Raw genomic sequence first — 26,768 nt, forward strand, 5'->3', positions numbered from 1 at the left:
AATGAATCTTCTCTTCAGAGTTGTGTTCCTTAGAACTCTAGCCTTTAGATGGTGGCTCGCATCCATCTGATTCAAACACAAGTGGGCGCTGGAGATGAGGCACCATCTTTCACCCAGCATTCCACAGCTGGCTGGCCAGCCCAGCATCAACAATCGCTCCCCTGTTAAAATCAAATTTAGATCGGTCACATGTGATGATCTTGTTCCCCGGGGGGCTCTGGGCTCAAACCCAACTGCTGGACGAATCGGGTTCACTGCCAGAGGGTAACTCTGGGAAGTAACACAGGTCAGACAGAAAAGTTTGACTCCCTGTAATTGTAGAGGACGGAGTGAAGTGTGTCTCTGGCACAGAAGATCAAGTTATCCAAGCTGACCCCAAGCCCCCCCATTTCTTTAGCTACTTTGCATCTTTACGAGTAAAGGTACCGACTGTCCTTTGGCCAGTTTTAGTGTCAAATAGACAACAGTTGCAGCTGAGGTTGAAAATGCAGCAACAGTGGCGGTCTTTGGCCAAAGGCTACACTAATTTCTTTAGAGGCACAGATCAACACCTGTCTAAACAGAAGAATGTGGAAAGTAAGACAGAATGAATGCAGAGGGGGGGCAGCTTTGGTGTACTGTCCCTGCAGGGTCCCGGGACATGATGGATCACCATGAGGAAGAACCAAGTCGGTTCATAACTCCTTCACCGTCCTCACTCTGAAGATATTCATAGTTATTAAAGCTATTCTTCTTTCATGTTTTCTCAATCATTGCCTGATTGGTAGTGTTTCAAATAGGTCTAGAAAAATATCATGAACATGGCTAGAAGGGTTGTGTCTGTCATGAGTGATGACAGAGTCAGAGCTGGTATGCTCAAGTATGACAACTATGCTTGTGAAAGATTGATCACATGACAATCAGATCATCTGTCTTATGTTTTCTCTGTCCACGGTGTAATGTGAGACCAGGTCTTCATGGTATTCACTTTGAAAAGAATTTTCAAAGAGCCGTGTCTGGTTGGTCGAAGAATATTAAGGTTGGGCGTGTGGACGAATATTGGCTGCCGGCGAATACTGAACGGAGTATGGAACTAATGGAACCTCCACAGCAGAGCCATACGGTTCTGCTCTGTGCTTTATAAGAACAGCTGTTAGCTGTCAATGTTACTGACATTACTAGCTCTCCTGTCGAGTACAACACGGATTTGTTCACAACGTTACTTTAGCATTATAAGACCAGCAACTAGAAAACATTAAGGCCGCAGATTTGTACTTAATCAAGGCCGAGAAAAAGGTTTTTTGACACTCAGATGGTTAAACTGTGTAAATAATCTGGGTTCACATGACTCTGGTCATTTTTTATCCAAAATGCTCCCTCACTGCCCACTTAAGGCACTTTTTTCAGCAGATATAAGGCTAGAGTGTTGGTTTCCTCTGACATTTTTACAGCTCTTACATACATACACACAAAACAAACCAGAACAGACGTATGACGTTCACAGCACACACAAACAACGTGTCTCAGGAAAGTCATTGTCACAGGCCACTAATGTAGGAATCAGGACACCATTGATATTGTAGCTTCTTCAATTCTTACGGTTATGAAACTGTGACTTATAGAATCTCAGTTATAGTAAAAGTTGGTTAATCCAGACATCCTTACTTGTACGGTTTGAAGATTCACAATGTATTGTAAAGAGGTGGCAGTCGAGCTTCAAGCTTCGTTTATACTCCTTCTCGGCACCGCAGTGTGAGCTCCGAGCATGAACGGAGGTGTTTATGCTCAGTGTGCTGGTAGTTGCATTATTCTCCAAAAGAGATATAAAACAAAGTGAAATGTAAAGCATCAAAAAGACCACAAGTGTAACCCAGAGATATGCCCATAGACTGTAGGTGTAACCGGCATAAAGCCATAAAACAACCTCCACTATGACGAGGAGGGATTGTAATCATCTGTAAACTCATATCTCATATTCATGGACTACTGTATTGTCTTTGTACAAGACCTCAAGTATTACATGCTTTATAAGGTATAAGGTTGATATTCTGTAAACAATTTGATTTGGCTGCAAAATATAAACTCGATTTTTAAGACCTCCTGTTTCTAAAACCTCTAAAAACAAATTGTCCTTCTTTGTAATCTCCAGACATGTAAATAAAGCTTTTATCAGTGAACTAGTTGTGACAGTCACGTGATCGTTACAACAATTCAGAAGTGCACAACCAAGCACCACTTGCGGACCCTTCGCACGCGACGTGCAGGCCGTGATTACGTCATTTTCTGGTGCTCGCACCGGCTTCACTACGGCAAGTATGAACTACACTTACATTACATGGGCGACTGTGGCTAAGTGGATAGCAGGGCCGTTTTTCAATCAGAGGGTCGGCGGTTCAATCCCCGGCTCTGTTAGTCGCATGTCGATGTGTCCTTGAGCAAGACACTTAACCCCAAAATTGCTCCCGTAGCTGTGTCTACGGTGTAGAAATGTGATAGACTCTGAATTGTAAGTCGCTTTGGATAAAAGCGTCTGCTAAATGAATGTAATGTATACTTACTGCTACGGCTGCGGTGATGAATGAGAGCAGCTGGAGAAGAGTAGAGAAGGGGGTTGGTGATACACCAACAAAGACGCCACGGAAAAACAACTGTGTCCGAGTCTCAACCCACCATCTCGTAACAGTCGGACAAACTACCCTTGGTGTTGATTGGCTAATTGTTCTTCGCTGCGCTGATAGGCTGATTACTTTTTAATGGAGAAACCGCTGTTTCGTGTCACGATGTCAGACGAATCAGTGCACTCAGACTCAGTGGAGTGGACAGATTCAAAGGTCTGGACTCACTTTTATCCACAACGCCCAAAAAAATGAGCCCTGCTGACTCAGTAGAGTTTTAAAAGACAACTCAAAACAAATTGTTTGCATATTGCCTATGACGAGCAGCTGTCTGTTTTATGATTTGATGACATTTTGTAATTTTTAGATAATTGAAAGACTATTTATTCTCCCTTCCTCCCCGTGTATGTATGTGTTTTTTAAAGCTGTGTTTTTGTAGCTGAATTGTAAAGCACTTCGTGCTTCATTTTGTGCATTAAAGTTGCTTCATAAATAACAGTCATTCATTCAAATCACTGTTGAAATGTTGAATGTGCTTCATGATTGTTAAAGTTTGGTTAAGTTTAAGGAGAGATTGCAGTTGGGGTTAAAATAACACATGAAGTTACTTTGTTAAAAGGTAACTTTGTTACTATTCAACCTGGACTCTACCTCCTCATGTTTCTGTGTCTCAGTGACTGATGAGGACCTCACTTCATGGACCAGGTCCAGCATTGAGGGAGTGACGGAGAAGTAGAAGCTTTTTCTCGACCTTTCCACTTGTTGTCAGGAGACAACGGTGGAAACGTGAGTGAGAGTTGTTGTCACAGTTTGTTGTGTTGGAGTACAGAAAGTGTAGCTTATTGTTATCTCAAAGATGTTCATGTCATGGCTGAATATTGAGCTGATTTCAGAACGAGACGCAATAAAAAGCCTTTGGAGTCATGGTTATAATAATAAACATGGGTTCAAGGGTTAGGAACCATGTCACGGTTCAGAGCTGTTTGCTGTCAGGTGGACGTGTGGAATGACCAGCAGTCAGCTGTGATGAAGATATTTTAGTGACCCACACATGCTGTCTTGGGGAACCTGCTCGTACACTGTCGAATGTCCTGCTCACCACAATCTTTATCATGAATGATTTCTTTAAGTTATGTTGATTGTTTTAACTATAAAATATTCATTTTGGTATTGGCTTCAAGAATCCCGTATCAGGTGCTGTAAATCATTTTTTACTGAGCCTCGTTGATGAGACAGATGGACCCTTTTACAATTTACAAACTGATGACATATGAAAGTGTGCGCATGGAGTTTGGCAACGGAAGTACATCTGAGTGTGATAGCTTGTCAAGTTATGTGAGGCTATTAACTACCAAAGATGGCCAATGCAACCTCAACAAACTGGCTTTCCAGACCCGTGTACTGTTAAAGAGTGGCCCAACACACAGGAGAGAGATGTTACCAGCTACAAGTCACCTGTGTTCACGTACAGAACATCAAACACCATTAAATATACTCCGAATTTTGAGTTCATTGAGCTTTATAATGAATACGATGTTTGATCAGTTCAGTGGTCGTCAACACATTTGACAGCTCGCAGCTATAGTGTATACATTTCATATAAAAAGGTTATAGGGTCTATAGGCCAGTCTTCCTGGTGCCTCTTTTGTTCATAAACTCATTAATTTATCTGAGTTTGTCTGTTCTTAAGTTTATTTTCGAGAATATTTTCCATTTTACCTTTTTATATAAGTATTCATACTTTACTATAATGTTAAATATACTTTTATGAGAACAATAAAAAATAAATGTATGTATTCAGCCAAGTCAGAAAGAGCAGGAGAGAGACTAATAGAGAGACTAATAGAGCTCGTCTGTCTGTCTGTCTGTCTGTCTGCTCTCTTACCTGCCCAGGCCCTTTTCCATCTGACTGCGTTAATTATACTGGAAGTCTCACTCAGAGGCACACAGAACCAAACATTATCAAGTGATCTCGTGCTATCAGAAAGACACCAAATATCTTCAACCAGTTCTTCTCTGATCACAATACCAGATTGATGTGAGCCCATATCACACTCGTGCTACTGATTATCAATCCCGCTACATTAAATCAACAAAATGACAGTTATAGTGAAAAATGTCCCGAGGTGACGTGTACAAAGGACCAACACAGCGCGGACAGCCCGGACCCTCCGGATACTATCCACACATATTCTCTGTGTGCTGATCAACTACAATACAAACGGCTCTGGTACTAACGAAAAGCAATCCAAAGAACATGCTGTGTATTGCTTTCTAAAAGAACTGTACAGTGTCTTTGCTCACCTGTCAGCAAAGTGTCCGTTTTATTTTGAGGAGACCTCTCGCTCCAGGCTGCGGTATCCAGCCCGGAGCTGCAGCCACCCATCGGGGTTATATTAGTGTGCACCAGTGAAGTCATTCAACAGTTCAGCCTACATACCTTCAAAATCGGATAAAATCCCTTCAAGGTGGTCATTGACGGAAAGTTCCGACATCCTGTCCGAGTGCAGAAGCTCCGTGAGCCGGTGGAGAAAAGAAGCGGAACTCTGAAGAACACGGATTCCCTGTCGAAGAGAAGGACGGTCGTGCGCGCTGGTTGCGTGAAGGCAGGGACCGACTGAGCTGAGCTGCTGCGCCCCTGCTGTTCTCTCCGTGTGCAAAGTAGTGTCCTCGCTGTCCACTCTGGGAGCGTCTGCGTGTCGGTGGCCCAGCCCCCGCCGCGCAGCCTGGACTCGGGGGCACGGGGGGCGGAGGACGGAAGGCGGGTGGGCGGAGCCGCATGCAACACCTGGAAAGAAATGCTCTCCGTCTCTGCTGTCTGTCCTCCCCTCCTGCCAAAGGCATCAGATGGAACGAGAAGTTTCTTCTGTAGACTATTCTACAGTGCTACTCCCCCTACACATTGATCAGCCTTTCCATCTAGGATGCTCCACACTGTAAAAAGTCACACAGGAACTGAGTGAAAATATCAAATCTATCAATAACCCCGTAACCGCTTATGCTTTTCAGGGGGGGGGGTCGATCCCAGTCGACATTGGGCGAAGAGGGAGCTCACCTGGACAGGTCGCCAGACTGTCACAGGGCTGACAGAAAGGTCACACTCACATTCACCTACGGGCAATTTAGGTTATGTCCACACTAATACCTTTTCGTTTCAAAATTTGAAACGAAAACGATCTCTGTCCACACGTTTCAGCACCGTTTTCTAAATGATCTCCGTCCATTCTAGCAGGCCTGGTAACCAATATCAGGTGCAGTGGTGGCTGGTGGAACATGTTCTAGGTAGGGCTGTGCTATGGAGCTAAATCCAGGTCAAATGTTTTGTTCATTTGAAAAAAAAATTTGAACCTCAACATTGAAAAATACAGCAATGTATTCAAAATAAAAATAAGTGAATGAAAAGTTTTTTTGGGTTGAATATAATTTTGATTCAGTTCTGGAATTTTTTCGAATACATTTTTTTTTTTCAGTTTTCACTTTCATATATATTTTGATATTTGAGTTCTTATATTTTTCAGTTTCAGATTTTATATTTTCAGATTCAAATCTTTTTTTTTTCGGTTTCAAATCTTTTTTTCACTTTCAGGTTTTTTTTTTTCAGTTCAGATCGTTTTTTTCAGTTCAGACTTTTGACCCTGATCTAACGTGGGGGGCGTGGTATCAACTGAGAGGGGCGTGTCATCATGAGTGACAGCAAAACAACGAGGGCTGAGGAGTTCCTCAACCACGTTGCCTTCAGGTAACGTGGGCACCGCGAGAATTATGATTCAACACTTTCTATACACCATATTCACGTGATTGGAAGTAAAAAAAAATTACGCTAGTGCCAAAATTCTGTTTAGCAAGCTGTTTTAGCCTCTACTTGGGACGAATCACAGTAAAAGAGCAATAAACTATGCCATATTGGGCCGTTCAACTACCACACTTTAATATCTGACGTTTCGCACTTCCACACACAACTGTGAACGCAGCATAGTATCCTTGCGATGGCGTCCGCTCCACCCGGACCGCCTGCTGGCGCCAGCACGCAGGTAAGAAATCGACTTTATTTTTTTATAGATACTAGAAATTATCCTAAATATTAGAATGATGATTGTAAGATAGCGTCATACATAAAGGGAGAAGATTTATTTAAGTGGGGATTTCGCCAAAGCTAGAAATTAAGCAACTAGCTTAATGCTATTAGCTAGTGTTTGTGACGACTATAATTCGACAGTGGCTGCAGCTGCACAGAGCCTTATAAATGTTGCTTGGCGCCAATGCTTACAGAACTTTGTCGTTCATCAGTGTGGATCCTCACATCGTTATCACTGTGGTTATCTTTATAGTTATAGTTCTTGGTGTGGACAGACCTTTAGTTTACACAGCATAACCTTTGCAGTCCTCTTTATTGTTGTATTCTGATACGTAATTTAGGCTATGATAGACGCCTTCCAAGTTGGCTCACTTTGCATATGTTTTAAGTAATAACTTGCATGCTGTTTGTTTGTTATATGTATGTGTCTGTAACTTAAAAGATGTAATCAAGCCAGTAAAATAATTTGTGTGTTTTTTCTAGGACCAACTGAAAAGGGACTTTCTTCAGAGACGACTGACTAAAGTTTCCCAGGTCACTCAAAGACTGCCCCTAGATGTGAACTATTTGCGGTTTGTAGTCAACCAGGAGATGGCTCTTTTTAGGTCATTGTCGGGCCAGGTTCAGATGCCAGAGGATGTCATTAATGCTTTGACGCAGTTGTCAACACTTATCAATATAGAGGACTCTGATCCGACCCCTAGTCAGGTGCCAGTGTTGCAGGGAGAAATGGGACGGCCAAAATATGTTGTGTCTCCTCAGCAACTACAAAGCTTGATACAAATGTCCTTACCAGTGTCATCCATTGCAAAACTTCTGGGTATTTCTGAGAGTACAGTGAAACGGCGCATGCACGATAATGGCCTTTCCATAATGCAGTTCTACACTAGCCTAACTGATCAACAACTAGACAATTTCATGAGGTCAGTGAAAGCCAGGACACCACACGTAGGATGCCGAATGATGAAAGGAATGCTGCAGGCCATGGGCCACCGTGTCCAGTGGAAGAGTGTTTTCTCTTTGTTCACATTAAAACAAATTAAATGATACTATGTTGATACTTGCATCAGCATAGTATCAGTTACGTTCACATGTTGATCTATTTAAAATCTGCTTACCTTTATAGTTTTACTTTATGTCCTCTGATTTCTATATGACAAATGTTTAATTAAGAAATCTGCTTTTTTTTTTGTTTTTAATGAAGGCAATCGAGGATGCAGATCTTGATTTCAACAGTGCCAGTGAGCAAAATGCGACCAGTTCTGGAGTGATTCTTCCACCCATTGCATGTCCCCTATGTGAGCAGGATATGGCACGCCTTAGGGCCGCTATTGATGTTGCTAGACCATCTGAGTCCTACGGCCGAGACATTTATTTAGCTGTATTGAACTATGTACTAACTCATGTACAATAAATGCAAACGTTGTGTTTCAAGGGTTTTACCACTTTAACACCAACAAGTATACAATGAATGTGTTTTAAATGTTTATTTGTTGTGACTGGCAACAGTGAAGCCACATGTAAAAAAAAAATGAATAAATCGTATAAAATCTTTTTTTAATTCCAAACCTTAACATTTTGTTCTCTTTTATAAACATTCAACACAATTTTTGTGTTTACGGAACTCATTTTTCAAAACAAGTATTTTTAAATATTACAATTAAATACTTTTCTTTTCTCAGAACATGAGAGTATTAAAACAGCAGTTTTTGCTAAACATGAACAGAGGCAAAAAAAAATAAATAGAGGGTAGAGAGAGAATTGTCTACACATTGTGAAATTCCTGCCCGAGATGAAAAGCCTCCATCATAACCTTTTTGAACTCGACATATGACCTCATATGTCGTACGGGTAGTGCAATTGTCTCTGTACTTGCTGAGACGACAGGGTAACAGATGCTGTGATGCCCAAAGTCTGCACTGCAGTCGTGGTTAAATCTGAGCATCACAGCAAAATCCTTCTTCTCGGATGGGAGAAGTGGGATGTGACCTTGGCCCGTGATCCACTGCAGAAACCTTGCAGGTGTGATGGACCGTGGGCCGTCTTCGTCCTCTTCATGATCTTCAGCTATGAAGCAAAGAGAAGAAAAAAAAAAGAAGTTATGTGACAGTTTAAAATGTAGTTTTCCTTTTTTACTGCAATGCAGGTCTTTAATTTAAAGAAGTGAAATAAACAGAGGTACTCTCGGTCACAGAAGAACAGCTGATCCAAAACAAATGTAATCAAATGTGTGTGATTTCCTGAGGTTTGGAGATATTCCACTATTTCGGCCAAGCACAATGGTTATAAATGGCATTCTGTGTTAACATTAAGTCTTTCTACATAGAATGGAGATATAGATTGGCCTTTGTAAAAGTTCTCATTAAGAACTACAGGTTTAGGAAAAAATGTATTATTTGTATGTATAATGTATATGCAGTTGTGGAGTGTAACTAATTTAATTTACTAACTTTACTTAAGTACTATTTAAAAGTACTTGTACTTAACTTCAGTATTTGCATTCCATGCTACTTTATACTTCTACTCAACTATTTCAGAGGGAAATCTTGTACGTTTTACTCCACAACATTCATTGAGAGCTTTAGTTACTGGTTACTTTGCAGATTTAGATTATTAATACATATTACTAAAATTAGTTCCACCTTCAACAGCCGCAACATTAAAGTGATCAACATTAATGCATCAATAATTATAGTCCAATAACATGATATATATATATATATATATGATACTGAAATGGGCCATTCTTCAAAATGACTAATTATACTTTTGCTATATTTTGATGCTAATACTTTTGTGCTTTGACGTAATTAAGGTTTTGAATGCAGGACATTTACTTGAAACGTTTTTTTACAGTGGTATAGCTACTTTTACTTAAGTCAAAGATTACTTCTTCCATCACAATCTATATGTATGCTTATTGTGATAATGGCTTTCCTCAGCCAAAATAAATATTGTGAAAAAGAAAAAGAAAAATATTGAAGAAAAGCCAAACACTAGGATGAAGTTGCATGTTTCAAATATAAACAATTGTGCAATTTGTAACTAGTATGTTTTCTTTATGCAATACCTCTTCATGGCCCATATCCCTGGACATGTTGAGATGTCTTTTTCCAAGTCCTGCCTGGGCAAGGTCAAACTCTTCAGAGGAGGTTGGGGTTGTCTCTGCATTAATGTTCAACAGGTATGCATAGAAACTAAAAGGCCTCCAGGTCTTTGTGGATGCTGTGCCACAGGTCTTTAGACTCTGCATCATTCGCTTTCCACGGTTACTTTTTCTTATGGAAAACCCAGGGAAAGATCTACATGATTAAAAAAAACAATTAGATTAAAATATGATGAATATACATATGAACTAGTCAAACTACCATTAAATGAACATGAAAAATGAAATTCCATAAAAACTAAAACCTGGCCATGTCCTGTTCTACAGAAGACGATGGCTCTTGCTGCGTTCTTCCTTGCTCTTGCTGTCCCTGAGAGAGGTTCTGTGCGAGCACATTTATAAGGCTCTGTGCAGCTGCAGCCACTGTCGAATTATAGTCGACATTCTGTTACGAAAGACAACACACATTGAAGGACTTGAGCTGGTCAGTGTAAGGAGGGAAAAATTCACAAACACTAGCTAATAGCATTAAGCTAGTTGCTTAATTTCTAGCTTTGGCGAAATCCCCACTTAAATAAATCTTCTCCCTTTATGTATGACGCTATCTTACAATCATCATTCTAATATTTAGGATAATTTCTAGTATCTATAAAAAAATAAAGTCGATTTCTTACCTGCGTGCTGGCGCCAGCAGGCGGTCCGGGTGGAGCGGACGCCATCGCAAGGATACTATGCTGCGTTCACAGTTGTGTGTGGAAGTGCGAAACGTCAGATATTAAAGTGTGGTAGTTGAACGGCCCAATATGGCATAGTTTATTGCTCTTTTACTGTGATTCGTCCCAAGTAGAGGCTAAAACAGCTTGCTAAACAGAATTTTGGCACTAGCGTAATTTTTTTTACTTCCAATCACGTGAATATGGTGTATAGAAAGTGTTGAATCATAATTCTCGCGGTGCCCACGTTACCTGAAGGCAACGTGGTTGAGGAACTCCTCAGCCCTCGTTGTTTTGCTGTCACTCATGATGACACGCCCCTCTCAGTTGATACCACGCCCCCCACGTTAGATCAGGGTCAAAAGTCTGAACTGAAAAAAACGATCTGAACTGAAAAAAAAAACCTGAAAGTGAAAAAAAGATTTGAAACCAAAAAAAAAAAGATTTGAATCTGAAAATATAAAATCTGAAACTGAAAAATATAAGAACTCAAATATCAAAATATATATGAAAGTGAAAACTGAAAAAAAAAATGTATTCGAAAAAATTCCAGAACTGAATCAAAATTATATTCAACCCAAAAAAACTTTTCATTCACTTATTTTTATTTTGAATACATTGCTGTATTTTTCAATGTTGAGGTTCAAATTTTTTTTTCAAATGAACAAAACATTTGACCTGGATTTAGCTCCATACTGTGCCACATCCAATACATTTCAGCAAACATCCCAGTATGATTTAATGCAAAGACATTAAGGTATCAAACACGCATTACTGCTTTGTAGTTATTATTACATTTATTCCAACACGAAAAAAATCAGTAGATAACACTTTGACAAACACGTCAGGACATCTTACTCTTGTCACCCTCACAGGCAATTCAGTATAATATAATAATATATAATAATAATAATATAAAACTTTTAATCTGAAGTGAAAGTCTCATGGTAAATGTTCTGAGCTCTGATATTAAAACTAAATATCGCACTCAAATCAAGGACAGTTTCTCATTTGAAGCCAGTTTATTACTGTATCATTTAAGGTAATATTTTCCCAGAATGCAATGTAAATCTTCAGTAACATATACAGTACCCAGCTTATATAGGAAAAAACTAATACAGAAGAGAATACAGCACTAATGCACATTACATCTGTGCAACATACATTGGCAATAAACAGTTTCTGATTCTGAGTCTTTAGTGACATGTTGCTGTATTTCAACCTCATTCAACAACTAGACTCAAAGCAGCTTTCCGGCACATCTGGGGGGAGTCAGAGTGGGTTTGCATTCAGTTAGCCTACTAAATCTCAACTGAAGGCGACACACACACACACACACACACACACGCACACACACACACACACACACACACCAGCCTCTGTGCAGATCATGAAAAGCCACTGTGGCATTAATCCTCCCTGGTTCAGACTCACAGGGTTAATGAGAGCCCCCCGACCGCCAGTCAGAGTGTGAATGTTGTGGTGGCTGTGGGAATTTAGTCACATGGGCTTGACTTTTCTCTCTCTCTCTCTCTGAGGCTGTTTAATCGCCCTGCATCTTGATATGCTTGATAGTTCCAGACGGTGCATATGTGTGTGTAAACATGTGTGAGTGTGACTACAACCGTGTGTGCATGTGTGGGTTTGCTCGTGCTACTACTCGCCTGAAGGAATCTTCTTGTACAGTACTTGATATCGGCAGTGATTTGTCAGGGCCAAAGAATGCAGGCACCACAGACCAGAGCAATTAAGATAGAAAGGTTCATACACATGTGGGAATATGATACATGAAGCATATCGTTAGCTTTAGGGAACCTGGGTATAATTCTTACCCTTCTTTCTCTTGTCTATTGAATATGATAACACTTTATCTTTAGAACATGATTATACACTGAGGGGTGAACGGGAGAACTTATTCGGACGTGTGTTCTAGGCTACAAACAATTCACTCTCCAGTGCGCTGTATCTCTTTCCATCCGTTGCTCCATTTATTTTGTTTCACATTGTCACCATATAGCATTAAATCATCATTGTTCAATCGTACATCTACCAATGAATCTGAGCATGCCAATCCCGCTCTCACACTAACAAGTTACAAGATACCACACGGCAGAATAATACACGACAGAACAATACACGACAGAACAATACACGACAGAACAATACACGACAGAATACCACACGACAGAACAATACACGACAGAACAATACACGACAGAATACCACACGACAGAATAATACACGACAGAACAATACACGCCAGAACAATACATGACAGAACAATACACGACAGAATACCACACGACAGAACAATACACGACAGAACAATACTCGACAGAACAATACACGGCAGAATACCACACGGCAGAATAATACACGACAGAACAATACACGCCAGAACAATACACGGCAGAATACCACACGGCAGAATAATACACGACAGAACAATACACGCCAGAACAATACACGACAGAATACCACACGACAGAACAATACACGACAGAACAATACTCGACAGAACAATACACGACAGAATACCACACGACAGAACAATACTCGACAGAACAATACACAACAGAACAATACTCGACAGAACAATACACGACAGAATACCACACGACAGAACAATACTCGACAGAACAATACACGACAGAACAATACACAGAATAATACACGACAGAATAATACACGACAGAATACCACACGACAGAACAATACACGACAGAATACCACACGACAGAACAATACACGACAGAACAATACACGACAGAACAATACACGACAGAACAATACACGACAGAATACCACACGACAGAACAATACACGACAGAATACCACACGACAGAATAATGCACAACAGAACAATACACGACAGAACAATACACGGCAGAATACCACACGGCAGAATAATACACGACAGAACAATACACGCCAGAACAATACACGGCAGAATACCACACGGCAGAATAATACACGACAGAACAATACACGCCAGAACAATACACGACAGAACAATACACGACAGAATACCACACGACAGAACAATACACGACAGAACAATACTCGACAGAACAATACACGGCAGAATACCACACGGCAGAATAATACACGACAGAACAATACACGCCAGAACAATACACGGCAGAATACCACACGGCAGAATAATACACGACAGAACAATACACGCCAGAACAATACACGACAGAACAATACACGACAGAATACCACACGACAGAACAATACACGACAGAACAATACTCGACAGAACAATACACGGCAGAATACCACACGGCAGAATAATACACGACAGAACAATACACGCCAGAACAATACACGGCAGAATACCACACGGCAGAATAATACACGACAGAACAATACACGCCAGAACAATACACGACAGAATACCACACGACAGAACAATACACGACAGAACAATACTCGACAGAACAATACACGACAGAATACCACACGACAGAACAATACTCGACAGAACAATACACAACAGAACAATACTCGACAGAACAATACACGACAGAATACCACACGACAGAACAATACTCGACAGAACAATACACGACAGAACAATACACAGAATAATACACAACAGAATAATACACGTCATGCTAAAACACGGCCACACACACCTGTTTCCCATCACCAGGCACTTATGCACTTTTACATTAATGCTCCACCCTGTGTTTAATGTCAGAATTGCATATGGTCCATCAACTTTGACTATGTCTGAGCACCAAGCATCGCTGATGTAAACACAGTTCACCTCATCCTGTCCTGCGATCTACCTTTCATGGCGTTTGCTCCGGCTGGTCTGCCGGGTGGTAGATGACGTGGGTGGTGATCATCTCAAGGTCAACTGCACTTCATCCAATCCCCTCGCTTCATTTTTTGATTGTGATGAGTTTATCTCTGTCAAGTGCCATACGTGCTCCAATAATAAACACAACAATACGTATTTACCCAGCGAATGTGTACATTTTGAAAAGCAATGTATTATATGTCTGCATCTGCCAGTTGGCCATCATGATAACAGGAGGCATGATATTCCACTTTTGGCCTCTTCTCAGCCTCAAACGTCTTTTAAGAGCACGCAGGGGTTGGAGGTTCGACTCCCGAGAGAAGCAACCTTCACAGTAACTGCCAACGGATGTTGACTGGCTGTACTTTTAGGCGGTATTTCCTTCAGAGAAGACTGAGTAGGGATGAAACTTTAAGTCTCCAAGGTGTGAAAGTCTCACCAGGTTCTAAGAAGTGGAATAAACACAAAATATTATCTTATCCTTGTTATAAAAGTGACAACTCGGATCCTGTCTTGATATCATACAATACACCCAAATAAGTGTAGCCACAAAACTCTGACCTGAAATAGGCAAATTGGTGCATTTTTGCTCAATTTTGCATAAGAAAAATTCCTCTGTAAGAAAAACGTTTCATGAAAAACGAGAGTCAAACCTCATTACATTATCAGATGTTTCTTACAGTTTAATTGAAAATGAATGCAAATATTATTGAAGCACCGACTTGTAATCCAATTCTACAATTCTATATATTATACTACGATATCATTTTCATTTATTGAATCATTTATTGGATTTTATTTAACAGCCGAGATGGCATTTCTCTCTCCATTATAATAATTATAATATTACCTAATAATAATCTTTGATCTGAAAAAATACATTTCCTTCATTGGTTAGCTAAAATTTCCATTGGAGTTTTGTTCAAGATGACCCCATATATCTCCATGTCAAATGTAATGTCATTTTACTGTACATTTATTGAGATAATTAAAGGCAAAGTTAGCTCAAATGAAATTATGATATTCATAATTTCCCTATATTTGATATTTAATAAAAAATAATCCTTAAGAGGTTATGTCAAAATGTCCCTGGATTGTTGTTCACGATGACCCTTACTATGTACATGTCTAATATCATGAGATATTACTCTACAAGTTTTGAGATAATTAAAGGGAAAGTTAGCTCAAATTACATTTTGATATTCATAATTTCCCTATATTTGACATTTTATAAAAACTAATCCTTAAGAGCAGGGGTATTCAACGTTTTTCAGGCCAAGGACCCTCAAACTGATAGAGAGATGGAGCAGGGACCCACAACTATATATATTGTATAAAATTGTGTTTTGTATTAAACTGGGCCTACTGCCATGTTTAAACATACCTCTGCAATGTGCATTCAATACTAAGCTATTCAAATAATACACAGGTTCATATATTTATGTTTTTATTTTAAACATGTGCAAGGTACAGTGAGTAGGGTGGCTGTGCCACTGCCATTTATAAACTTACCTTGTCAACTGATACCAATGCCAATATCAACATTGTCTGTCAATTGCATGATAATCATCCATACAAGCTATTCACATTGATGTTTTCATTTAAACATAAGTGTGGAAACAAAAAATGAGTGATTGTTATGATGTGGTGTGTTCATGGACCCAAATGCAGACTCAGGACAGCAGAGATCTATTTCAAACCAAGATCATTTATTTCTCTCAGTCAGGGGAAAAAACAGAAAATGGTTAAAGTCAATAGGAGGCGTCTCCATGCGCTCCGCACGGGTCCAAGCCGGAAAGTGGCTAATCCTTCGGAGCAGCAGACGAAGCCGACAGAAAAACAGTCACACGTCAACACGGAGGCGCGTCCTCGCGCTCCGCTCGGATCCAAGCCGGAAAGTGGCTAGTCCGCGTCTGCGGCTGGCAGGCAGGCTGGATCGACTGTGTGATACCCGGGGCTCGACACAGGATTGCCAAGACTTCACAGTTGATCTCCGAGGAACAAACTGGAAGACTTCTTCGTGCAGGTGAAAACCCGAGGCTCGACACTGGACGGCAGGTAAACAAAAACGGATTGTTAGTGGTGGAATCTCACAGAGTGAACAAACGGACAACTCACGGGTCGGAATACCAGGTTGGTAAACGGACGGACTGACAACTGGAATGAGAGTGACAGGAGTATTTATGTCAGCTGGAGATGATAACAGGAGATGAGGCACAGCTGTGCCCACGGAGAGAGGCAGGGCAGAGGGCGGGACTCGTAGGAGGACACTACTGAGGGAAATACAGCAGAATTAGACATAAATCCTCACAGTGATGGCCTATTAGTGCCACTGCCATGCATGCACATACCTGTTATCTTGCATACAATACTGAACTATTACAATAATGGACAGATTCATGTTTGGGAAAAAAATAAAAAATAAAAATAGTCTAATCAACCAAAAATGTTGCGGACCCCATGCAGTACCTCCGCGGACCCCCTCGGGGTCGCGGACCCCCTGTTGAAGACCTCTGATTTAGAGAGTTTAATCATTGTGAGTATTGATTTAGAGAGTTTAATCATTGTAAGTATTGATTTAGAGAGTTTAATCATTGTGAGTATTGATTTAGAGAGCTTTAATCACTGCGAGTATTGATTTAGAGAGCTTTAATCATTGTAATTATTGATTTAGAGAGCTTTAATCATTGTGAGTATTGATTTAGAGAGCTTTAATCACTGCGAGTATTAATTTAGAGAGCTTTAATCATTGTAATTATTGATTTAGAGAGCTTTAATCATTGTAAGTATTGATTTAGAGAGCTTTAATCATTGTGAGTATTGATTTAGAGCAGTTTAATCATTGTGAGTATTGATTTAGAGAGTTTAATCACTGTGAGTATTGATTTAGAGAGCTTTAATCATTGTCATTATTGATTTATAGAGCTTTAATCATTGTCATTATTGATTTAGAGAGCTTTAATCACTGTGAGTATTGATTTCGAGAGCTTTAATCACTGTGAGTATTGATTTAGAGAGCTTTAATCATTGTGAGTATTGATTTAGAGAGTTTAATCATTGTGAATATTGATTTAGAGCAGTTTAATCATTGTGAGTATTGATTTAGAGAGCTTTAATCACTGAGTATTGATTTGATTTAGAGAGCTTTAATCACTGCTAGTATTGATTTAGAGAGATTTAATCATTGCGAGTATTGATTTAGAGAGCTTTAATCACCGAGTATTGATTTAGAGAGCTTTAATCACTGTGAGTATTGATTTAGAGAGATTTAATCATTGCGAGTATTGATTTAGAGAGCTTTAATCACTGCGAGTATTGATTTAGAGAGCTTTAATCACTGCGAGTATTGATTTAGAGAGCTTTAGTCATTGTGAGTATTGATTTAGAGAGCTTTAATCATTGTGAATATTGATTTAGAGCAGTTTAATCATTGTGAGTATTGATTTAGAGAGCTTTAATCACTGCTAGTATTGATTTAGATAGCTTTAATCATCGTGAGTATTGATTTAGAGAGCTTTAATCATTGCGAGTATTGATCGACAGAGGCAGCAGATATTGGGATTGTCACCGCCCAACATGTCACGCTAGCCCACTGACCAATCACGTACTTGTAGGCCAGCTAGCAGGCTCTGGCACGTCAAAGAATACGCCCAATATGTCAAACTAAAGATCTGATTGGTTGAAGACTATGACAATCAACAATATCGTCCCCATTCACTTAAAGTGCAAAGGGATTCACTTGTGAGTCTGCAGGCCTCGGGCCTCTCTTCTTACCTGGAGACACAGAGGTGAAATCTGATTGGATAAAAGCTCTACTTAAAACAAGCTGCACTGGAAGCAGAGCAACTGAGGAAGACAGTAGCTGTGCAATGAGAAAAAAAGATAATGGGGAAAATATTTTTATAGATTATAATACATGTAGTGTATTTAAGAAAAACTATTAAATTATAAAATAGCTATAACTTTGTGATTCTGTTTAGGCCAACAGAGAAGGCCTTGCTGGCCCTGACGGCCATGAAATTTAGTTCTGAAACACAATTTGTGGCAAATATCTGTCCGAATAAAATGGTCTGTATATGGGTATGTTATGATTATTTCTTCAAATTTTTGGGTTTGAGCCTGTTTGTTATGAACCCGTGTTCTATGGACCAATACAGATTCATTTGCACAGATACAAATAAATAAAATACTGTAGAAATGAAAATAAAATATAACTGTCCATCAGCGTCCAACACAATGAAAGCAGTGAAAGCTGAACTCCAACAGTTTGGTGTGTTCCAGTTTTTAAAATGAAAAGCTTCCAGTTTCCTGAGCCTCTCTCACAACACAAGAAGAAGAATCAACGTATCTCTGCAGCTTTCAGAAGCCTGTTCTCATCAAATGACGTATGAATGACATGAACACAGGGTTGGAAATTTACATATTTTTTACAGGGGCAATTTTTGCCCCCACTGACTGAAATCCAGGGGCATTTAAAAAGAAATTGGGGGCACTTTTTGAAACTTGTGAAATAACATTTAACCTTTGTTCAAAATAATAAATATACTTATTTAGGCTTACAGTATATGAGCAATTGTCATCAAATGGTAATAATAAGACTATTAGGCAGTAGTCTACAGATTCAAAGTGTTTTCTTAGATTTGTTGAACAAAAACCAAACATAAATCAGACAATCATATTCAATTTATTGTTATTTATTTGTGGTTATTTATTGTTATTATTACATTTTTTAAACAACTATTAATAATTATTAAGTCAACAATGTCTTGATTACATATACATCAGTCATTGTATGGAATTATTGAGAAACATATTTTTGTAGCACCTCAAATATTGTGATATTACCCATTTTTGTCCTGAACGTATATGCATTAGTCATTGTGTGGAATTTTTGAGAAAAACATTTTTATAGCACCTTAAAAATTTTAAAAATGTGCCATTTGAAGGTACAAATTCAGTTCAGAGTTTTTGCTTAGTAAAATATCTTAATTGACTGTCAGTCAGGTATTATTCATTACCAGCAACCCTCAAAAAAGACACTTTACGCACAATTTAGGTGTATTTTCCCTTTAACTCACGAGATGCAGGTAGCATGTTTTATACTTAATGTGAATATAATTCATTTAATCTAATTTCCAGTATGCAATATGTATACTTTGTTGGCATCTTATTCTGAAAACCGGATGTTCGTCTGAAGAAACCGGATGTTGTCTGACGTTAATCTTTCCGCTAACTTTCAAAGTCCTCGCTCCCGATCTGTGCCGTTTGAATGCGTTTACCGTGAATTTCAGCATGTAGGTGCACTAACATTTAAGTGTCTGCTGAGTTGACCGCAGTCTCGCAGTCACAGGTCTGATTAAGAAGCGCTCCATTTATTTATTTGTTTAGAAAGTTCGGTTCTTCACGCACACGCAACATCAGTCAAGGCGAAAATCAAAACCATTCTATGGCAACTGGACCGGGTCATATAGGCTACGATGTTTTTGACAAGTTCATTAAATTATCATTATTATCAGAGGAAATTATGGGGGCATATTTTGCATAGTGATATCAGGGGCAAAATTATATTTCATAGGGGCAGTTTTGCCCTTTGCCCTCGTGTATTTCCGACGCTGCATGAACATGTCATGTTGCATTAAAAATGCCTTTCATGCTTTGTGTCATTTGTACTCCGTGTCTCTACTGACTGCAATGTTAAAGCCTAACATTCGTTCTGATGACAGGTGGACATGTTTGTAATGATGAGCTATTTATACGATGTACTGAGATCAGGTTGGGACATTAGAGACCTTGATAACTACAGGCCGATCTCAAATCTTCCTCAGAGTATACTTCATCAGAAGATTGTATTTGAGCAGCTACATGATCGTCTAAATAATTATGATATATTAGATAAACTCCAGTCTGGCTATCGGACGAACCATAGCACTGAAACCGCTTTATTTAAGGTCGTAAATGACATGAGAGTTTCTTCTGATTCAAAAAATGTGTCTGTCCTCTTTTTATTAGACCTGAGCGCTGCATTTGATTCTATTGATCATGACATTTGAATCAGTGGACAAGGTGGACTTGGTAGGTCGCTCTGCAGCAGAGCTCGACTGGTTTCACTCGTCCTTGACAGAAAGAAAAAATTATGTTTTTATTGTAAACCACTGATATAACTTTCTTTTTACTGGTCTAGAAATCTTTAAGAAAATGACAGTTGATTCAGATCGCTGCAGTCAGGATTGTGACCCATAGAAACAGAGATCACAGCAGCGCTCTGCTCGCATCACTACACTGCTCCCCTGTGTCTCTTACAGTTGATTTTAAAGTCCTTGTACTTATCTACAAAGACTCACATGATCAAACACCTTCATTTAACAGAGACTGCCTTTTATTTTACGTCCCAACAAGAACTCTGAGATCTTCCACTGCCGTTCTTTTAGAAGGTCCTGAACTGCCACAATAGTTCTAGTGAGGTTCTTTCTGTTTTTATGGCCCTAAACTGTGGAACTCTCTCCCCTTGGATCTTAGAACAGAAAACTCCCTTTGAAGTTTTAAAAATAAACTAAAGACCTGCCCTTTAATTTGACTTTTGATTAGGTTTAACTTAAATCCTTGTTAATGTTTTGTTGTATTGTGATTGTAGTGTAAGACTGGTGTGAGTTCTCCATCACGTCCAGGTTTTCATGGACGAGTGGGAGTAGGAGGCACGTTGCCGGACTCCTCCCGTCACATCAACCTGCTGGAGCTTGTTGCTGTTCAGAAGCTGCTGAACCATTTCACCCCACAACTGAGGGGGAAGCATGTCATGTTGAGGTGGGACAACACCACTGTGGAGGTGAACCTCAACAGACAGCAGGTTGTCAGATCCCCGGCCCTGCACAGGGCAGCAGTGTCTGTTCTGATGTGGGAAGATCATCACCTTTAGTCTCTTATTCACTAATAGAGAAAACACCCAGTGTCCCCCTTTACAAGTGTACACTTCAACAGGGTTCAAAGCAGCACCTGTCCATGTTGCATCACGAGTGGTCCTAATGGTTACTGGACCTGCCCACTGCTCTGCATCAATGAGAGCGCTCCATTCTGTGTCAGCACATCATGGCCTGGATTAAGGGTGAGACTGAGCGACCTGGGTCTCCTGGTCCCTGTTGTCTACACGTATCAGAATGCACATGTCTCCTCCTGTTAGAGGGATTACTTGACTCGTTTGTGGACTGGTGCCAGATGAAGGGCCTCGCTCCTCCTTCCTGCTCTCTTGAGGATATCTTGTCTTCCCTGCAGGTTGTTGTTGACAGTGGTCGTGCTGTATCCACCTTGGGGATGTTTGCTGCAGGAATTACAGTTTGTGAACAAGAAGGTCAAAGTTCAATGTGCCATGTAATGAGGAAGCAGTATGTCCCAGTTGACTGCAGACTGCATGCATCAGTATGTAGTTTGTAAGGAAGCTGCAGTTTGTCCTAAAAGTAAAAAGAAAAAGTAAATAATTCAGAATGCAGCTTCAGACTGATACGTGGGTAAGTTGTCCCGCCCCAACAGGTTCAACCAGATCCACAAAGTGGAGTGAAGAATAAAAACACTCTCAGGTCAGACTCTGTTGTCTTGGCCCTGTCCACACTACTCCGTTTTTACTCCGTATTTGCTACGTTTACACTGAGCGGCCACACTACGCCAGAGTTTTGGAGCACCCTAAACGGAGGAATCTGAAAACTCCGCCGAGGTTGGAGGTATTTGAGAACTCCGGGGTTGCGTTTGCGTGTGGACGGTCGGATACGGATGTGCTTAGAAAAAATTACGCCCACACCCGTGTTCGCTACTGGATTGGTTCTTGGCAACCATGACGTCTCCGTCCCTGATTCGTCACACTCACTATCACATGACCCGTACCCGGAAGAAAACAAACTGGGCTACCAGCGATTCATTTCAACATGGATAACTAATTGCAAGCGTTGCTGCTAGCACAACAGCTACATGATGTTGCTGCTAGCACAACAGCTAGCAGCAGCTAGCAGCTGTTGTGCAGTAAAAGTCTGCATTTCTGTGGAGGAAGCAGCTGTTATTGGAGTGATTAGCGAGCGGCATGACCGGCATCAGCCCTATGGAGAAGCTCGTTGTTTTTAGATTCTAATGAGAAGACACGCTGCACTAACGTTTTACTTCTTCCGTTTGGTAGCCTTGAGAGACCTTAGTCTGTAAGTATGTATTTATGAAGCATGAAAAGATGTACGTAGATATATTCTATTCGCGTGTTTAGTATAACATTTGTGTTATATTAAATGCTAATCGCGGTTAGCATTTCTCCATTGGCGGAGAATGGAGCTTAGAAGCTAGCTAGGCGGACATGTTACATGCTGGCTATATCATGGATTGTTGTTTTGTATTCATGTAATGTGTATAGGGACAGATTGTAAAGCCATATTTCATATTGTGTTTCCACAGTTTTACAAATAAGAAAGATTCACACTGAAGTCTTGAAACTCTTCTATGGATTCCATGGTCTTTATTTCACGGATCTACTGTTAGTGATCTGCTAAGCTTTCCTGCACGAAGCAAGAGCAGAATAGAGTGAGAGACGTGTGTTGACCACATTTATGGACCCATATTCTAGTAAACGTTTACGTGTAAGTGTTGATGTTAAAGTAAATTTGATGTGAGAGAGAGATAGACCCGCAGCGCTGTAATGCTAATCGAGGTTAGCATTTCTCCATTGGCGGTAATGTTAAAATTAGCTTAGAAGCTAGCTAGGCGGACATGATGTTCAGAGCTACTAGTGAGAACAGACATCAACAACACGGAGGAAACGAGTGAGAGACCACATTGATGGACCCATAATCTAGTAAACGTTTATGTGTAAGTGTTGATGTTAAAGTAAATTTGGAGAGAGAGAGCGAGAGACCCGCAGCGCTGTAACTACGTCTGAAAAATAAAACTTCTAAAACTTTCCACGAACTGTGTCTGTTTGAGTTTATAGAGGGAGATTTTAGAGGAAGATCTTAAGTATCAAATACAATCTTTCATTATTAAAGACTACTTTATTACTCTGTCGTATTTTTTTTTTTTAACTAAGCAAGCAATCCACTTCCTGTTTACACCGTCACGAGCATGCCCAGTGTACGTTAATGGTCACGTGCTGTCCGCCTTCGAAGGTTGCCGTGTGGACGCAGATCAACTCGAGAATGATGCTGAAACTCCGGTGTGGACTGAGATCGTTTCTATTTGACAAATCTGCATCCAAGGAGAAACGGAGTATTTATTCAAGATAAACTCTACAAAACATTTGCTGCAAAGGTTTCTGCCTGATCCTCTGTTCCCTACTAGTCTACATATACAAGAAGACAAGGAGACAAAGAGAGGCGTGCAACCAGCGGTTCCCAAACTTTTTAGGCCACGCACCCCCTTCTACATCCCGACCGGGTTCACGCACCCCCAATCCCCCACGCCTTAAAAAAAAAAGCAACGGAGCCTATTTATAGCCGCATAAAAATCGGACCAATGAGAGAACAGTTTGCTCGCGCATGACGTTTGTTTACAAGATAAAAAACACAAAAAAGACAAAAAAACTTCCTGCACCGTGCCTTCGAAAAGGTAACGGACGTACACCAGAAGATTGGCCAGATTGGCCACATCTGTAGACTCGTCTACTTGCAGAGAGTAAAACTCACTCTTCTTCACGCGACCGACTAATGTAGCCAGGATGTCTTCGGACAAAGCATCAATGCGGCGTGACAGTGTTGTTGGATCATGTCCAACTTGTTTGCTTCTCTCTCTCCAATCATACATTCCACCATCTCTTTGGTAGCTGGCAAGCACACGTCTTCGGCGATTGTGTGAGGTAGCCCCTTTCTTGCTATTCTGTGACCAGATATGAAGCCCTAGTGCGTTTTTTGTAGACCCAACACATGAATGAGACTGCAGTTGTTTTGGGCTGTTTTGTTTTGTCATGCTTGGTGTTCAGGTGGCGACGTAAATAAGAGGGCTTCAGACAGCTGTTAGCCAGAACCTCACGGACTGGAACCCTGTCTCCAAAAAATTACGTTCCCCCAAAACTAAAATGCATTCTCAATTACGTTTGACCAAAAACGTATTTTCAAAACGTATTTTCTCCCTGATTATGTTTGTGTCCACCTGTCATTGGATCACAAACTTCCTGACTGACAGGACGCAGCAGGTGAGGCTGGGAAAAATCACATCCAGCACCCGGACTTTCAGCACTGGCACCCCCCAGGGGTGTGTGCTCTCTCCCCACTGCTCTTCTCCCTCTATACCAACGACTGCACCTCAGAGGACCCGTCTGTTAAACTCCTGAAGTTCTCAGACGACACAACGGTCATCAGCCTCATCAGGGACGGTGATGAGTCTGCGTACAGACGGGAGGTTGAACAGCTGGTCCTCTGGTGTGGTCAGAACAACCTGGAGCTTAACAGGCTCAAAACTGTGGAGATGACAGTGGACTTCAGGAGGAGCCCCCAACACTGCCCCCCCTCACCATACTCAACAACACTGTGTCCGCTGTGGAGACCTTCAAGTTTCTGGAATCCACAATCTCCCAGGACCTGAAGTGGGCCCCCAACATCAACACCATCAGGAAAAAGGCCCAGCATAGGTTGTACTTCCTGCTCCAGCTCAGGAAGTTCAACCTGTCTCAGGAGCTGGTGATCCTGTTCTACTCCACCATCATCCAGTCTGTTCTCTGCTCTTCTATCACTGTGTGGTTTGGATCAGCCACCAAACAGGACAGGAACAGACTACAACGGATTGTCAGATCTGCAGAGAGAATCATTGGTTCCAGCCTGCTCCCCATCCTGGACTTGTTCACCTCCAGAGTCAGGAAACGGGCTGGAAAGATCACTGCAGACCCTTCACACCCTGGACACAAGCTGTTCCAACTCCTCCCCTCTGGTAGGCGCTACAGAGCTCTGTACGCCAAAACCACCAGACACAGGAACAGCTTCTTTCCACTGGCCGTCACTCTGATGAACAATTAATAAGTTATACTGCACTATTACCACCACTTGCACTATCATCTCAATTCATGCCATTGTCTATAGGTTTATGTTCACATGTATGTATATATATATATATATATATACACTTTTTCTTTTGAATATATATTTATACTTATATTGTATATAGCTGTTAAATGTTTATACCTACATCCGTTCTACTTTTTTGCTGCCCTTTTATATTCTTTATATATATTTTTTCTTGTTTATTGTAAATTTGTGTTTGTACATTGTATGTATGTGTACACATACATGGCCAATAAAGCTGATTCTGATTTTGGATTATTGGACTAGCTGCTTCATGCTCTGACTGGATGTAGTAGACGTGGAAACAGAGGAACATTTCAAACGTTGAAGAGCTTTTCAAAGTCAGTCAAATAGAAGTGAAAAGTGACGTCATCCCCAAAGAAAGGCCAATAAAAAGCCACATGAAGAGTCTTCCTCTAGACTTCAAACAAGCCAACAGACTAAAGAGCATTGTGAACGTCATTTCTTAGAGAGGACTCTGCAGCTCAAAGTGACAACAACATGGAAACTGTCTTTAGTATTGAGGTGAATGAGCTGTGTGTGTTTGTCATGATGAAGAGAAATAATGTTGATGTGTTTGTGTGAAGGTGTGGACTCTGCTATGAATCAGTGTGAGGACAGAGAGGAGGGAGTCCCTCCCTCTAAAACCAGCCACACCAAAGCTCAGAGGTGAGCTGACCATCTCTACCTGTCCATGACTCAAAGTCTTTCATTCACTGACTCTGTTTCTACACATGTGACCAGGATCCATCAGGGACAACACTGTCCTGGACCTGAACCTGGACCTGGACCTGAACCTGAACCTGAATCTGAACCTGGACTCAGCTGTGTGTCCATGAAGAGTGACCGGTCTATCGGTCGTTTTATATCCTTTAAAGATGGACACCACTCTGTTGATCAAAGGTGAGGATTTCAAACTGATGATGATGACGATGATGGTGGTGGTGGTAATGATGGTGGTGGTGGTGGTGATGATGACGATGATGATGATGATGATGATGATGATGATGATGATGATGATGATGAAGTCAGAAGGTCACTCAGGTAAAACTCTTTTACACCACATGGTTCCTCTCTTCATCCTGATTGGACAGCATTACTCTTCAACCATCATGGTCACCTCACTGCATCACTTCCTGTCTTTGCTGCACTGAATACAGCTTCAACATCAACATTGAAACATTTCTACATGAAACATTAATTTCATACTAAACGTCTCCTAAAACTCAGAATACAAATATACTGACTACAATAGGTTTATTACATCACTGAATGTATCTGGTGTTTCTATCAGGAGGAAGCTGGAACAACCTGGACCTGAACCTGAATCTGAACCTGGACCCAGCTGTGTGTCCATGAAGAGTGACCGGCCTATCGGTCGTTTTATATCCTTTAAAGATGGACACCACTCTGTTGATCAAAGGTGAGGATTTCAAACTGATGATGACGATGAT

General features: G+C 40.6%; 2 long non-coding RNA genes across 2 annotated transcripts in view; one reads left to right on the plus strand and one right to left on the minus strand.

The window, feature by feature from the left end:
* The window catches only part of LOC142938635 (uncharacterized), a 366,584-nt gene extending 340,464 nt beyond the window's left edge, over positions 1–26,120 (plus strand). Inside the window, exons 2-3 of the long non-coding RNA XR_012949675.1 lie at positions 25,902–25,983; positions 26,059–26,120. This is a non-coding gene — a long non-coding RNA (uncharacterized LOC142938635). The remainder of the gene's footprint in view (positions 1–25,901; positions 25,984–26,058) is intronic.
* On the minus strand, positions 8,210–9,966 carry LOC142938623 (uncharacterized). The gene is made up of 2 exons (XR_012949672.1): positions 9,740–9,966; positions 8,210–8,736 (listed from the first exon to the last, which is right to left on the minus strand). It is a non-coding gene; the product is annotated as an uncharacterized LOC142938623 (long non-coding RNA).
* Positions 26,121–26,768: the final 648 nt, after the last annotated feature.

This window comes from Anarhichas minor, unplaced genomic scaffold (genome assembly GCF_050575085.1).
Source record: "Anarhichas minor isolate MPS153535 unplaced genomic scaffold, ASM5057508v1 ptg000007l, whole genome shotgun sequence".
Classification (NCBI taxonomy): Eukaryota; Metazoa; Chordata; class Actinopteri; order Perciformes; family Anarhichadidae; genus Anarhichas; species Anarhichas minor.